This window comes from Canis aureus, chromosome 10, assembly GCF_053574225.1.
Source record: "Canis aureus isolate CA01 chromosome 10, VMU_Caureus_v.1.0, whole genome shotgun sequence".
Lineage (NCBI taxonomy): Eukaryota > Metazoa > Chordata > Mammalia > Carnivora > Canidae > Canis > Canis aureus.
In genome coordinates this window covers 36,064,672-36,081,509 of record NC_135620.1, presented here as the reverse complement: position 1 = coordinate 36,081,509, position 16,838 = coordinate 36,064,672, and the positions used below count along the sequence as shown (strand labels likewise).

General features: G+C 41.6%; 1 long non-coding RNA gene across 10 annotated transcripts in view; it reads left to right on the top strand.

The window, feature by feature from the left end:
• The first annotated feature begins 4,663 nt into the window (after positions 1-4,663).
• The window catches only part of LOC144322215 (uncharacterized), a 178,786-nt gene continuing 166,611 nt past the window's right edge, over positions 4,664-16,838 (top strand). For 9 of the 10 annotated variants that reach the window (XR_013387795.1, XR_013387798.1, XR_013387791.1 and 6 more), the window contains exon 1: positions 4,664-5,084. This is a non-coding gene — a long non-coding RNA (uncharacterized LOC144322215). Of the gene's footprint in view, positions 5,085-8,385; positions 8,620-16,838 lie in introns of those variants that run through there. The other variant, XR_013387793.1, reaches the window with a different exon arrangement.

Genomic DNA, 16,838 nt, shown 5'->3' with positions numbered 1-16,838 from the left:
CCCACCCCTTTGTCTACATTTTGCTTTAATTTTCTTCTTCAGATGGATTGGGATTGGACAGAAAGACTAAATAAACTGCGCTGAAAGTTTTATATTTAGCCTGGCGAACTCTGGCTAATTGGTGAACGCCACCACTGACAAAAGCAGCGTTTATTTTAAACTCGAGAAAGGGTTTATTCAGTTTCTTTCTTTTGTTTTTCCATGCATTGTTTTCCCCCCAGCCGGCCGAGAGCTCCAGGCCACACCGCACAGTCCGCATTTCCCCCGATTCTGTTTAGCCCTTCTAAGAATTACTCAACCCAGAGAACACTGAGAACATTCGAGCACGTCCCTGCGCTGTGGAGTTAACCCCTCCATGCACAGAGGGGCTCTCCAGGCTTGGCCGAAGTGGCTGGGCCAGGCCCCTGGTACCTGCTGTGCTGATGTGGCTTAGGGGTTAATCGCAGTTTGCAATTTCAAAAAAAAAGAAAAGAAAAAAAAAACCCCAAAATTCCTGATTTGTCGAAAGAGGCTCCCTGAACAAGAACATGCGAGTCTGAAATGGTGTGCAACATCCGAGAAGGTGGGAGTGCACGCTCAGGGCCCGGAGTCAGGAGAAAGGCTCTATTGGGGTTTCTCCGATCCTCATCAACTTTTAAGCCTTCCTGTTGAAATCCCTGACAGTGCCTTTGACAGCATGTTATTATCTTACAATAAAACCTGTCCCCAACCCGCTGGTCCTGCTGCTCCCCCAGTTTCTAAAAAGGTGTCGAATGGTTAACTGTTGGGGGGCACGGAGAGTTAAAAAGCAGATTCTAGAAGTTCTCGGGGACTTGACTCTTTCGGGAGGCTAAGTTCGGCTCAAACTCTCTAATTTTGTTTTATTTTATTTTATTTTTTCCTTTTCACCGGAGTGGTATTAACCACCGCAAGAGAACGCCGCCAGGTTTACAGTTGTATGGCTTATTGTGTATATATCCTATAAAACCCAAAACCATATGGAGAATTCTGCTTTCTTGGCTTTTTGTGCGTGTGTACCAGGAAGTAGTAAAATGTTTTGAGGTGCTATTAAGTCTTTAAGTTACAAAATCAAGATTCCACCTTAAAAATTTTCCATACTGTACGTTGTTATAGAGCCTGGGGGGCTGAGTGCCTGCCAAATATCTATCAGAGAGTGATTTATGATATATGATACGCTCCCCAGCCCAAGTGGAGACTGTGTCGTTGAAACATGAGAAAGGGGAGGCCCTGCTCTCTCTCGAAACCATGATGACTGGTTTCTGTTTGGCTTTTCTGAGAGCACACGCAGTATAAAACGTGCCGCGTTTTATGGCACCAAAACTGATGCAAGAAACAAAACACAATCGGGCTAAAGAAAACCCTTCATTTCTCTTTGCCTTTTGTGAGGGGTTGTTTTCACCTCTAATGACTGCTGTTTTGTCCTCCATCCTCCCCCCACCCGTCCCCTGTTGCCCCTCATCTACCCAGCTCTGGAGGAAATACAATGGTGCTGTGCTGGCAATTGAAATCTTTAAAAATGAAATCTTAACTCCATGCTTTAAATGTTTCATGCACTTTCCAGTCTACTCTAAGAATATATTGTGATTTCGGGTGTTTTCTGCTCTGCAAATGTTTCCGTTGCAGCTGTGAAGAAGTACAGCTCCCATATGGCTCTCAGGGCACTTTTCAGTTTGCTTAGATAAAGCAATATGGACCCCCCCGCCCCCAACAAAAAAATTTAAAAGGCAATCATTTTTTCCTCCCTACCAAGATCCTTTCGGCCTCTAACTTGATATTTCAATTAACTGCAATTGAATGGACAGTGTCATTTGCTCTCAAAAATACTGTCCGGGGTGATATTGCTACAGGTTATTTAAGTAGCCTGTTAGTGAGTGCTGAGATTTTTGTTGATATTGATGTGTATCACTTGTTTTCTAACTGTTAAAGGAAGCTACAGCCACCGAAGAAATTTTGGAAAACACGGAGGGGTGCATTCAAGACAATGCGCAGAGTGTACTTGGATTTCCAAGTTTTCTTACATCAGTATTATTTTTCAGGGTCTACTGGATTCTTTGAAAACATGATTTCTGGTGGCTCCATAATTTATGACAATATCTTGATATATATGACTACTTCCTTATTATAGAATATTCAGGGCATTTCCATTTTTAATGGAACTGTCATTATAAATAGCAGTGTGATAAATAAGTGCATATGGAACTTCGGCCGTATTTCTGTTTGCTTCGTTAGGACAGATATTCCAGTAATTGGCATTACTAGGTCAAAAACTATGAACCTATTTTTACAATCTTGCTACATGTTTGCACAGGGGTTTGGAAAGTCTACACAGTATTTTATTATCATTGCTCTTGGCTGAGTTTGTATCAATCTCATCCTTACATTATTCAGTACTCTGGTGGTTGGTGGTTATTTTTAAAATCTTTGTTCAAATATATAAAATGCTAAAATTAATGTTAATCAGCATCATTTTAATCATTGAACCAACATATATTTTTTCTCTTGTATGGAGTCCACTAATTTTGAGCTTTTCATGACTTGGTTTAGTAAGCTTTCCCCCAAATCACATTGGGTATACTAGACATTTCTTTTGAAACCTCTCAGACTACCCCTGTTGCTGTAACAACCTAGGAATTAACTTTCTATTAGAGGAACTGAGGACTGTATGGAAATCTGTCCAGAACTTGAACAAGTGGTACCAACACGGAGGAGATCTTAAACCTCCCAAGTTGGTCTAACTCAGAATCTACCCAGTATGCTCAGCACAAACTGGTCTCTCCTGAAAGTCTTGCATTTGTGGTAGCCTTCCTCCACAAGTGTGTGTTAATGGTCCAGAGAGACTGGGGCATACTGCTTTTTGTTCTGGATTCTGCTCATGAACTTGTAACCTATTTGATAAACAATTCTTGAACTTAGGAGGCTTTAGATAATGCGTTTTTGGATCATCTTTACTTTTTTTAAAAAAAAGGTTTTATTTATTTATTTGAGAGACAGAGAGTGAGAAAATGAGCAGGGGGAGGGGCAGAGGGAGAGGGAGAAGCAGTCTCCAATGAGCAGGGAGCCCAATGTGGGGCTCCATCCCAGTACCTTGAGATCATGACCTGAGCCAAAGGCAGATGCTTAACCGACTGAGCCAGGCACCTCTCATCTTTACCTGTCTTGTGTCAAAACTGAAGACCTTTGGGATTTTCTTTACTGTACCAAGATTATTGCCAGGTCATCCTTAATACTTTGTCGAGAGGCTGAAAGTGGTAGTTGGAGCCTTTCCTGGGAATGCCTCTCAAATTCCCCCTTGCTTTTCTATCCTCTAGGTCACCATTTATGGAGCACCTATTGCATGTCAGGTACCTTTCACACCTGGTTTCATTTAAGCTTCACTACCATCCAATGGAATTTTGTAGAATGACTGATTTTCATAGGCAAAAATAACCTCAGAGAGATTAGGTCAACTCCCCACAGATAAAAAGGTTAGAAGTGGTAGCTGGTAAATGCAGAGGTTCAAATTCCTGTTTAGCAATTATATAGAAGCTGTAGGAATAGACATGTCAAGGCTCTCAGGTAAACTACTTACTGAGTGACTCAGGAAGACGATTGGGTGATCTTTCATTATAAGCATGCAAGAAAACTGTTCCCTGGCTCCCTGAAGAACATATATCACAGTGTTTTAAAGTCATTTTTCAAACTTAATTGCTTCATATGTAATCATTAGAGTCTCAAACATAACATTTCTTCCAGTGTCTACAAACTCTGGGAGGATTGCAGAAATTTACGCAGTGACCTCGGGCTATTGAATTTATCCCACAGCTTTGATTGAACACCTTGAATTTCTACGCACATGCGTCTTCCAAATTCCTTTGCTTTGCCCCTTCGTAGCAAGGCATTTACCTTCTAAGCAGTGCCCATAAAAACAGGGGTTGATCATTTATGGAAGCTGACCATGGAGTATGCTGAGGGTGCTCTAAGGACATGCGTTTGGTGTCCACACTCGGAAACCTACATTTCAACTTCCCAGGGGCTCCGGATTTTAAGGAACAGGCTTCCTCACCTCTTCAGTTTCTGCAAGCTGAGATAACCTGTTGCTATTTTTGAATGTAAATAGACTGTATTAGGCATTAAAAGAACTGCCCAAGGGTTTTCCCCCCTTTCCCATTTTGGTGTTTGGATTGGCAGCGGAAGTCTTGAGCTTTGAGACTTGGAAGGCAGTGCCTGCAAACAAACATCCTGTGGACAAAATTGTCTGCCCGGCACTCGGTGTTCCAGGATGATTGACAGGAAGCAGGGTGTGCGGGGAGGAGGGAGGAGGGACACTGAGCTTGGTGGCTTCCAGTTCCCCGCAAACAATAGCCAGGCTCCCAGGGAACGTCACACATTCCTTTTCCCATCTGCTGGCGTGGATGTTTGAGTGTCGGTTGTGGTGAGGGCTGGGGAGGATGTGGGCTGGGCAGGAGGTGAAAGGAACCTAGTCCTTAACCGAGCAATTACAAACAGAGAACTGAAACCTTTTGATAATGTTCCCATTTGAGGAAGAGAAACATGTAGGTAGGCAGAGATCGGGGATGACGGCTGGATTCAGGCAGTGCCAAAAGAGTCATCCACAGCCATTATGACCTAGTAGCTGACATTGGTCCCTTGGGGGGGGGGGGGCGATGGGGGACCAGGGTGAGGCTGGTGCTGCTGACTAGACCGAGACTGGGGGGGAGTTCAAGGAAGTGAAATGAAACTCCCAAGGAAGAGAAAACACAGTGTTTTAAAGCCCAGCTATGGGCTGGGATTGGGCATAGTGTTTTGCTTTTGGTCTTATTGTGGGCCTTTATATTGAAGTGGGTATTAAATTACTTGTTTCAGATGATGATATTGAGGCTCCAAGAGGTTGAATAACCTTGTTCAACATGACAAAGGCAGACCATGGAACAATTGGTATATATTTTTTAAATCTTATTTATTCATTTGAGCGCATGTGCAAGAGAGCACACAAGCAGGGGGAGAGAGAGAGAAGCCGGTTCCCCACCGAGCAGGACCCTGGGATCATGACCTGAGCTGAAGGCAGATTCGTAACTGTCTGAGCCACCAGGTACCCGGAATAACAGGTATTAAAGCGCCTGTCCTTTGGATCCCCAGCCCTGCGGGGTCCTTCATTGTGTTTCCTCCCTAAACCTGCCCAGGTCCTGCTGTCTTCTTTCTCTGCTTCTTCCCTGGGGGATCACGAAGAGAATTTATCTCTCTAGCTCAGGGTCCTACAGCGTCCGGGGTTATGCCTCCCTTCCCAGTCCCCCCAAACCTTTCCTGGCTGTCTGGCTCATCAGCTTTTCCTATCTCCGGGTCTCTCCTTGTTGTTGCCTCTGCTACCCTGAATTTCTCGTCCCACCACCCAGTCTTCAAAGCCCAGAACAAATGCCAGAGACTTCTAAGAGCTCATGTGTCCTGGCTTCCCTCACTCCCCAGGTATGACCCCACCTTTCTGGCACCTTAGTCTCACAGCAACTTGTGTCTACCTTTGTTATAATCAGCGCATGTCATTTCAAAGCTGCATATCCCTGGTTCTTACTAATCCATGTGTAACACACACAATAAATTTAAATTCAGTCTTGGCTTTTGATAGCTTGATGATGCCCCACTTAGGTAAATATTAGGCTTTAATCCTCCGTTCTAGATCTGTCTATTTTTAAGAATCACCAAGAATAGGTGTTTGTTTTTAGCCAGTAGTTTTTAGCCAGGGATTTCATGAACTGATATAAGAAGAAAGAATACGTATTAAAGGAGCCAGTTGGGAAGGAAGGAAGTTTTGGCCAACTCCTTCTTTCTTTCTTTCTTTCTTTCTTTCTTTCTTTCTTTCTTTCTTTCTTTCTTTCTTTCTTTCCTTTCTATCTTTCTATCTATCTTTCTTTCTTCTCTCCTTCTTTCTTCCATAAAGATTTATTGAGTATCACTTAAGTGTTTGGTTGTTGGGATGGACACTGAGGATACAGTGTTCCTATGGAGCTATGGCCCACTGAGGAACACAAACATTACAAATACAACAAACAGAATATACAATCTTGAATGATGATAAACGCCATGAATAAAAGTTTAGGGGGCTATACTTTGGGTGGACCTGAGCTGGTCAGGGGAACTAACGGGTAGTGCTGGCAGTCAAAAGTGCACTTTCAGAGAAAGGAGTTCAATCAATCTGAAAGAGTTCCTGAGGTCAGGTGGCCAGGGGGCCTCTTAAGGGAAGATGTATGGCTGTTGTTCATAGGAGGCAAGGGGTGAAGGGAATTCCTCTTCCACCAGGGAGTAGATGGATGGCAGTCTCATAAGACAGTGCTTGATTTTGTGGACTTTGCTCACATGCTAGAATCTCAGAAAGGCCAAGCGATTAAACACAGAAAGGTGCACAGTTCATATTCTCGCATACCCAGTCAGAACAGTAGAGCATTGAAGGCTGATGATGAAATTAATGTTTTTTTTTTTTTAAGTTGCATTTACCTGGAAATTCCCCATGTCTATACAAAGAAGATGGCCTTCATGATATATACGTACCTGAACACACACGCATATGCACATACACATATAGACACTCACACACCCCACACATCATTTTCTTCGCACTGAACTTGTCCCCTTAACTCCGTAGAAGACTACTTGTTCTTTGTTTTAGGTGTTTCTTGGGATGCTGAGGTTTGAGGGTCAATGGACGGTGGCAGGCGTGGCGGAGGAGGCAGTGAAGCTGGCAAAATAGGTCACCCAGACCCAGCCCATGAATCAGAATACTTTGGGCTAATTCACAAAAGATTTCATGGACTGTTGTCCTGCACATGAACATCCCATCTGGGGCCTGGTGTCCCTTGGCTGTGTGTGTGGGCCTTGCAAGTAACTTGTGATTTGGACAGATCCAGTGAAGAGAGTGCCAGAGGCAGACACTGGAGCACAGATGACGTCCCCCAAGACACTAAAAGCCAACATGCTCTTTATCTGCAGACTTTAGGGAGTCACGGAGATACGATTCAACCACACATTTATACGCAACGTGAAACCTTTATGAGGCATAGGCTGTTTGCCAGATGTCTGTTCCCTTTCCTTCTCCTCCCTCCCTCCCTCCCTCCCTCCCTCTTTCTCTCTTTCTCTCCTTCCTTCCTTCCTTCCTTCCTTCCTTCCTTCCTTCCTTCCTTCCTTCCTTCCCTTTCTTCTTTTGAAGTGCGATTTTGGAGAAGCTCAGGGATGGAATTGAGGAAGCCATATTGTATTGTTTTAATTTCAAAATGGTTATGATACATGTAGATTTTTACAGTTTATTTATTTTAAAGATTTTACTTATTCATTCATGAGACACACACAGAGAGAGGCAGAGACACAGGCAGAGGGAGAAGCAGGCTTCCTGCGAGGAACCTGATGCAGGACTCGATCCTGGGACCCCGGGGTCACGACCTGAGCCGAAGGCAGATGTTCAACTACTGAGCTACCCACGTGCCCCTAGACTTGTACAAGTTTATATTCTCACTATTTCCGTTCAGAGAAGAAAGTCAAAATTCTCTACCTTGGCATTCAAAACTTCATATACCTGGTTCTTAACTCTGCTCCCAGCCTTATCTACTCTGACTCCCTGCCCCAGGCATCCTGGTCTCCCCATTGTTCTTGAGTAATCTTGTTCCCTTTGTTCTCCTCTTACCAGAGCTGACCAACCCCCTACTCACACACACTGGCAGTTGTTCACCCACCTCTTCTCTGTGTCCTATGAGACCGCACCCAAGTCCTCCCCACCTCCACTTTGAATGATCTCCGTCTTCCCTGAACTCACAGTACTTTTAGCTTATTTGGCAATTAATCCTGCGTGGGTTTGTGAAAAAGTTTGATTTGTTGGATGATATTCTTGTGTAACTCACATTATCATTTTATTTTTCTACTCTGTATTTTCTACCACTTCTAACCTCCAAAAGAGCCTGAAAATTGGTCTTTCATATTTTGTTTACTCCAACTGTTTGAACCCCTGCATTATCTAAGCAAATCATGTCTTTAATAAATTATTTGTTTATTGAAAATATCATTTTAATTATGCAGTCTACTAGATGAGGGGTTATGGAGAAGTGAGTCGATATATATTACTAGGCACAGGGCTCAAAATTGCATGATACACTTTTATGTAATCCTTTCTCAAATCTGGTATATCCATTATGTTTGATATTAGTTTTACAGATAAAGATACTTCACTTAGAAGTTTTGAGCTTTTGCTTGGGATCGCACAGAGTGAATGTTAGAGCTTGCTTATCTTTTTATCCCCCCACAACCCCGTGTTCACTGAGTGCCTTCATGAGCCAGGCAGTAGTGTAATGACGAGCGAAAACCTGCCCAGTTCCTGTTTTCAGGGTACTTCAGGAAGTGGAAAAATACACACAAACCACACAATGACTTAAATAAATGTAAAAGTGCAACTCGGTGAAATGTTAGGATAGAGAGATCCCTGTTAGAGGGAAAATGAATGATAGAATGTTTAACCAGCTCAGAGAAGGAAAGGAAGATTTTTTTCGTTGAAATGATACCTGGACTGAATGTGTAGGATGAGTAAGAGACAAAATGGAGAGGGAAGAAAGAATATATCCCAAGAGGCACCTGCAAGTGCAAAGGCCTTGTGGCAGACAGAGGTACGAGGTACGTCAAGTAAGAAAGATGGGGAGATTCCAGTGTGACTGGAGTAGCTGTATATGTGTGTGTATGGGTTGGGGGGAGGGTGGAAGAAGAGGAAGACAGAGAGAGAGAGAGAGAGAGAGAGGAGGAAAGAGAAAGAAAAGAGACAGATGAGATGTGAAGCTAGAAATACATGTCTTTCTGCCTGTCTTTGTCTTTATCCTGAAAACAGTGCCTGCCTTCAGGACTTTCAGGCATGAGCCTGACATGATCACTCTGGTTGCAATGTGGAAAGCAGGAGAAGAATATAAACCATGCAGGAAACTACTCTAATAGGTCTGGTGATAGAGAAAACAGTTGGCCTAGCGCAGGGATGGCACTGAAGGTCAGTGGAGAACAGTGACGGGCTAAAGAGCTAGTTAGGTGGTCCAACCGAGAGGACTTGCTGATGGCTTGGACATGGGGATGAGGAAGAGGCAGGTGACACAGATGGTTCTAAAATTTCTGCCTACAAAGCTTGCTGGACGAGAGGGCCATTCTTTGCTCGGGGAACTTGGAAGATGATCAGGTTTAAGGGGGACATTTATAACAATGGCTTTGAATGTATTGTTAAGATATCATTTAGCTATGTAGGATGGGATGTTAATTTGCATAAATATGCCTGGGGTTTATTTATTTATTTATTTTAAAAAAGATTTTATTTATTTGTGTGTATGAGAGAGAGAGAGAGAGCGGTGGCGGGGGGCGGGGTGGGCAGAGGGAGAGGGAAAAGCAGGGAAAAGCAGACTTCAGGCTGAGCACAGGGTCCTGAGATCATAACTTGAGCAGAAACCAAGAGTTGGATGCTCAACTGACTTAGCCGCCCAGGCGCCCCTGCCTTGGGGTGTAAATGAGAGGTCTGAGATAGAAAAGCATGAGAATCTATGAATGGGTAGTTATGAAAGTCATGAGAATGGAGAGGGTGGTCCGGGGAGCCTTCTGAGTGATCTCAGATTGCAGGTTCTGTTGGGAGCACTGACCGCATCACAGAAATGATACCCAGCCCCTGGCTGAGAGGGACTCTCAGTCGAACGGTCTATACTCTGATTTGTCAGATTCCAAGTCCACGGTTTTTCAGTGACATCATCCTTTGAGAAAGCAAAGGCTAAAGTGAGTGGGAGTCAATGCTGTAATCCTTGACCTTTAAGGGTTTTTTTTTTCAGCTTTGTTTTCTAAGACATGGTTTCCTGCCACTGTTTTGGCACATTTGTTGTTGGATTGAGAAACAGTGGCGTGTATTATATTTGGCAATTATGCTCATTACCTTACAGTGTTTGTGTGAACTTAGGAGGTATAAACTTTTTACTTCGCAAACAGGAAAACAGGGGCCCAGGCTGAGTTAGGAGAGTTTTGAGTGAGATCACCAAAGGCCCGGAAATAAAGATTAGAATCCACTACATCTCAACTCCCTAAGCAATTTCCATGCCTCTGAAGAATGGTGTCCTAACATGCTGTGTTTTGATCCCCACCCCCCACCCCATACAGGAGCAGGAAGAGAGACTAGAAACAGAGCTAGCATTTCTGTCCCCAAAGGACTCCTGACCTGTCCCATGTGATGGAGACTAGATTCTAATTGTCAAGGTTATTATTAGTACTGGAATCATCAGTGTCAATCATCATATTTGCACACCAAAAAGAGTGAAGGAGAAAATGATAAACTGCTTCCATTCCAATAACACCTAGTTTATGGTAAGAGCAATAAACCACAATAGGACTAGTTTTGGAGAAATTAAAAAGATAAATTTTAAAAAGCAAATAGTGACTTAAAGAAACTTTGAGGAATAGTAACTCTCCAAAACCATTGTATTCAAGGGAGAGGTGAATTTTAAACTCGATTGATTTAAAATAAATGGCATTTCCATTTGGCTAAAGATTCCAACAGTGGGGAAGGGTATACAGCGCAAAGGCCTCCATTACAGCACTGTTTACCAGAGCCCAATTCTCTTCCCCTAATGTAACAGTCATTACTGTGTTTTTAATTATTTCTTCAGAGATATTCTATGGGTATCTACTTTTTTTTATACAAATAGAAGTTTGTGATGCCTAGTGCTTTGGGATTTGCTTTTTCCTTAGACTGTGTATGCATACATCTACCTTGTTCTCTTTCATGGCTACAGAATATTCCATTATAATTGTCCTCAAACTTATTGAACCAGTCTCCTACCAGTGGATATTTAGATTGTTTCTTGTCTTTGGCTGTTAAAACAATGTTGAAAGGAAAATATATTCTCATATATTCTTCTTGATACATATGTGACTATCTGTGTAGGAGAAATTCCTAGATGTACAACTGATGAATCAAAGACTGTGTATTTATAATTTTGAGGAGTATTAGAAATAGCCTTTGATTTACTTATTTATTTTTAAGATTTTATTTATTTATTCATGAGAGACACACAGAGAGATAGGCAGTGACATAGGCAGAGTGAGAAGCAGGCTCCACGCAAGGGAGCCTGATATGGGACTTGATCCCAGGACCCCGGGATCACATCCTGAGCCAAAGGCAGACACCCAACCACTGAGCCACCCAGGTGTCCCAGAAATAGCCTTTTAAAGATGAACTAGTTATTGCTCTTTCAAGAAATGCATGAGAATGCTTGTTTCCCCCAACCACTTGTCACATTATCAAACATTTTATTTTACTAAAATGCAAAATGTTTTTTAAAGGTTTTATTTATTTATTCATGAAAGGCACAGGCAGAAGGAGAAGCAGGCTCCCTGCCAAGAGCCTGATGTGGGACTCGATCCTAGGACTCCATCTCAGGACTGCAAGATCATGCCTTAATCCCAAGGCAGGAGCTCAACCACTGAGCCACCCCCAGCTGTTCTGTTAAATGTTTTTTAAAGATATTGAAGTTATCTGAGTTGTTCCAAAGTCTTCCTCAGGAATCAAGAGACTTCTAGATTCTGCTCTTTGAGCTACTCAGAGAGATTTAAGAATTCCTCAGTGCTCCCTGTAGCAAATGACCCAACATTCATGAGACAATGAAGAGAGAGAAAGTTAACATTTATTCTGTGTCAAGCTGTGTTATCCATTTTGTTTTATTATTCAGTTAATATTTATTGAATACGTACGTACTCTGGGCTCTTGCTCTTCATGCTTGAGATTTATTAGAAACAATGCAGACCTAGACTCTTGACCTCTAGGAACTTACTTTTTTCACAGGAGAATATGGCCATAAGAAAAATTTGATAAATGCCTAAGTTAAAAGGGGTAAGTATGCAAAAACAAAAAAAAGTAGAACAAGGTAATTCAGATTAGGAGTGTAGAGGGCAGATAAATTTAATAGATTAGATAGGACAATCAGGGAGGGCCTCATGGAGAAGGTGATGTTTGATGTTTGAGGAAGTTAACTCAGTATTGTTGAGGGAAGAGCTTTCCGACCACACAGTCTATGAGTAGAATAAGGGCCAAAGATGGGAGTGTACCTGGGGACTTCCAGTGTGGCTGCAGGCAGCAGGTGAGGCAAGAGGGCCATGCAGGTGATGTGGAGCCTTGCCAGTCATTCCCTGAGGGTGAAATGGGGATAGCATTGCAAGGTATTGAGCAAAGGAGGGTCATGGGTGATCTATGTTTTCAAAAGTGTGACTCTGAATGGTGTGTTGAAATAGACAGAGAGGGGAGAGCAGAAGTAGGGAAGGCTTGTTCGGAGGTTGTTGTAGTAATCCAGGAGAGAGATCGTGACAGCTTAGGTGGTAGTGAGACAGTAAAGAGGGGAATGTGAGAAGTGGTCAGATTCTGGATGTGATGTGCTAATAAGGCTGACAGGATTTCCTGATAGGCTAGGGCACCAGCTGTCAGAGTAAAAGAAGAGTTAAAAATGGACTCCAGGATTTTCTACATGAGTTTCCATCAACCGATATGGTGAAGCTCATGGATACAGCGCAATGTGGGGAGAAGACTAGAAGTTCACTTTGAATCACGTTGAGTTTGAAATATCTATTAGATATCTAAGCAGTTTATCAAGGAAGATAAGTAGATGAGTCTGTAGTTTTGTGTGTGTGTGTGTGTGTGTGTGTGTGTGAGAGAGAGAGAGAGAGAGACAGAGACAGACAGAGAGACAGAGAGAGATACTGAGGTTGATATGGGATAGAGGAAAAGCAAGAGAATTGCATATTGTATGTCATTTAATATGCATAGTAACAAACAATGCTATGTTCAGTTAACAAATGGGGAGAAAAACTCACAGTAATTTACTCTGGATTATCTGAATCCAGAGGGCACCATCTGCCACAGGGTTACCTGCTATCCATTCTTGGGCCACGCGCCCCGATGTGCCAGGGTTTGCCAACGCTCCTTGCCATAAAGAAGTTGAGATCTGTTGCTTATACCTGGAGACACATAGCTGCTGGCGAGAACGCTGACAGAGTGTATGCTGTGGATATGACGCTCCAAGGTCTGTGGGCCCCACGTGTAGAAGGCAAATTTTGAGGCACGACCAGTTTTTGCCAATATCTAGTGTTTCTCTTCCAACTGTGCTCTTTTGAGCCTCACTAATGTCATAAAGGGGGATTCTCCATTTATTTTGGTACCTCAAAATCCTTTACCACTTCAGCGTTCACATTATGGTTATTCCATAGAGAAACTTAGATGCCTCTGACATCCAGGTGTGGGAAGCTTTTGTTTTCCAGCAGCTTCTCTCAGATCATCATAACCCAGAAGACCTATGTGAAGGAGGAATCATGTCCTTAAAATGACACATGGTTATCAATTAAGTTCCCCTGTTTTCTAAAGTGACTCAGGAACACATGTCTTGTATACTTATTTTGGTGTTTAGAGCTCTCTTACTGGCTTTTTTCTATTTATCTTTCTTAAATTAAGTTTTGACAGATTATTGAAAAAACTCTATAGTGGGTCCAGGCTCTGAAGTCAGGTAGCTCCACATAGTCTTTCCTCTCTGGCTGGGGCCAGTTGTAAGTGTGTTTTCTCAAATGTTAAAATGGAGGTAACAGTAGGATCTGCCTCAAAGAGCTGAGAAGAAGATTATGAAAATAAAAGCAAATTCTTAGCACTGTTCCTTGCACAGAGCACCAATCAAGAAATAGTTATTCACTGTGAAAGTCCCTCAAAAAATTAAGGATAGAAATAACCATATGAGCCAGCAATCCCACTTTTGGGTATTCATTCAAAGACTAAAAATCAGAATCTTCAAGAGATATTAGCACTCCCATATTCCTTGCAGCACTATTGACAGCAGCTAAGATGTGGAAATAACCCAAACGTCCACGATGGATGAATGGATAAGAGTGGTATAGTCATACAACGAAATACAATTCCGCTTTAAACAAGAAGGAAATTCTTTACAGTGTGGCAACATGAATGGAGTGTGAGGACATTTTGCTAAGTGACATTAGCAAGACACAGAAAAACAAATATTCCATAATTCCACTTATATGAGGTACCAAAACCGTCGAATTCATAGAAGTAAAGAGTGGAATGGTGGTCACCAAGGGCTAGGTGGGAGGGGGATTAGGAAGTTATTAATCAATGGGAATAGATTTCAGTTCAGTAAGATGAATAAGGCCTAGAATTCTGCTGTATAATATTGTACTGAGAGTCAACGATACTGTCCTGTATATTTAACTTTTGTTAGGAGGGTAGATCTCATGTTAAGTGTTCTTACAATACAAAAAGAAAATAATTACTATTAGTAGTATTAAGCTAATGTGTATAATGACATATAGAAACCATTCACATAATAAAGGTGATATTTGCCAAAATCTTGTATTTAAAACGAATTATTTTAATATCGTATAGGACAGTATCTTGTAAATATTTTTAGCAGCAGTGCTTTTTCAAATGACATTTTCAAACCATTCCAATTTGTAAAATAAGTAAAATAATATTCCAAATGCCATTACAATTAAAAGCATTTGATAAGTTTAAATACACATCAATTATTAAAAAGTCAATTGACAAACAGCATGTACTTATTTTGATGGACATAAATACTTAAATCAGTGCCAGTCCTATACCTTTTTCAGCCTCCTGTTTGCATCTACATCTTATTTTTAGTTGGCGTTATGAAGGAAATCTTGATCCACACATGTAAATAATTTCAGATTATAACTTAAAAAACTCACCTTGCATTCCCAAGATATGTTTCAAATATTCTGAGTTATAAGACTGAAAGAAGAGCAATAGGAAAGTTTTGTTTTGAAGGTGAATAGTGAATTTGAGCAGAGGACCTGCTCACATTCCTTGTCAATCTAAACCAATTCAGGTCTTTTGGAAAACTCTAATACCATTTAAATATTGTATAAGGTTTTCTATATAATCAGGAGTGCGAAATATGTAATTTTGTTTTTTTCTAATTGGACTTATTTTTGTATTTCAAGCCTCCTATTACTCCAGGAGACTTTATGCAAATTTCAGGTAATGCAAAGTCTTCTCTCCTCCCACGGGGTTGTGTTTGTATCTCTTGAATGCTTAAATAGTGCCCAGGCAGAGTGGGGAGAAGAACTACTGGTTCCCCATCATCAATCATTCCCACTGGTTTCCCTAACTGGTGTTTGGTTGCTCACCCAGGTCATTCACTTCCAGTCCATTCCTGACTATGGCTGCTCTAGGCTCAGCTCCCGAGTCGTCTCAGCCTCTTTCCTTCCCTTTGCTCCCTCTCTCTTCTGTCCTGTGGTTGTGTTTTTCTGTGGCCTATGGGAAGCATTTTGTTGAAGTAACCACTTCAACATAATTTCAGTGCTCTTCTGCTAGATTATTTGTAGCTTACCTTCCTGGTTCCATCTGCCCTGGATGCTACAGACAGTTGGGTCTTTCTGCAATCTGGTTTTCGATCAGAAGGACAAGTGTCACTGCTATCTGGGCTTTAAACCTGTCTGGGAATTTCTTTTTTTTTTTGGGGGAATTTCTATGTACCTATCCTCTTCCAAGGTTTAGTTTGGGGTTTGCTGCAGGGCTTGTAGATACTCGTACCAGTGTGGAACTTGCAACCCCACCTCCGACAGTCCTTTACCTTCCCAAGACTGACTTTTTTTTTTAAATGTGAGCATACCTTGGACAGTTAAGTGATTTCTATCAGAGTGTACTTCTTTGTATGCATAGATATGCCAAAGAATTTAGAACAATGCAAGGATATGCACAAAGACAGAAGGAGAAATATTATCTCAAAAGTCTGAAGTCTTTATTTCTAAAGTCTAGAAAAAAAAAGAAAAATTGGCAGTCACATGTTTATGACATATGTTCTTGGTCTTCAAAGGGTTAACATTTGTGGAGCGATTTACAAAATGGAACTCTTGCCCCAGTCCCAAATACCTGCCTCTCCTCCTTTGTTTCCAGTACAGAATTGTCACCACCATTTTTCCAGTTGTTCAGATAAAAAAATCTAGGTTTTATCCTTTACTTTCTCTTTGTCCCTCATTTTAAAAAATACACCTTTTTAAAAGAACAGTTTTAGGTTCACAGCAAAATTTAGAAGAAGGTACAGACATTTCCCGTATACCCCCTGTCTCCCCATTATTAACACTCCCCCTCCCAAGAGTGGTATATTTGTTACAATTGATCTACACTGAATCATCATCATCAATCAGATCCCATAGTTTTCCTTAGGGTCCATAGAATGTTGTACACTCTGGGAGTTTCGATAAATTTCTCATGACATGTAGCCACCAGTACAGTATCATTCAGAGTAATTTCATTGCCCTAAAAATCCTCTGTGTTCTGCCAATTCGTTCCTCCCTTCACACTAACCCCTGACAACCACTGATTTTTTTTTTTTTTTACTGTATCTGTAGTTTTGACTTTTTTAGAATGTCATTTTGTTGGAATTGTATATATAGTATGTAGTCTCTTCAGAGTGACTTCTTTCACTTAATAACGTGCATTTAGGGTTCCTCCATGTTTTTTCATGGCTTAGATCATTTCTCTTTAGTGCTGAATAATATTCCATTCTCTGCCTCTTCCACAGTTCATGTCTCCACTTACCGACTGAGCAACATCTTGGTTGCTTCCAAGTTTTGGTACTTGTGAATGAAGCTGCTACAAATATTTGTGTCCCAGTTTTTGTGTGGATAAAAGTTTCAATCCCTTTGGGTAAATACCAAGGAGCACAATTGCTGGACCATACTAAGAGTACACTTAGTTTTGTAAGAAACCACCGAACTGTCTTCCAAAGTGGCTGAGCTATTTTGTGTTTTCACCAGCCATGAATTAGAGTGCCTATAGCTCCATATCTTCCGCAGCAGTTGGG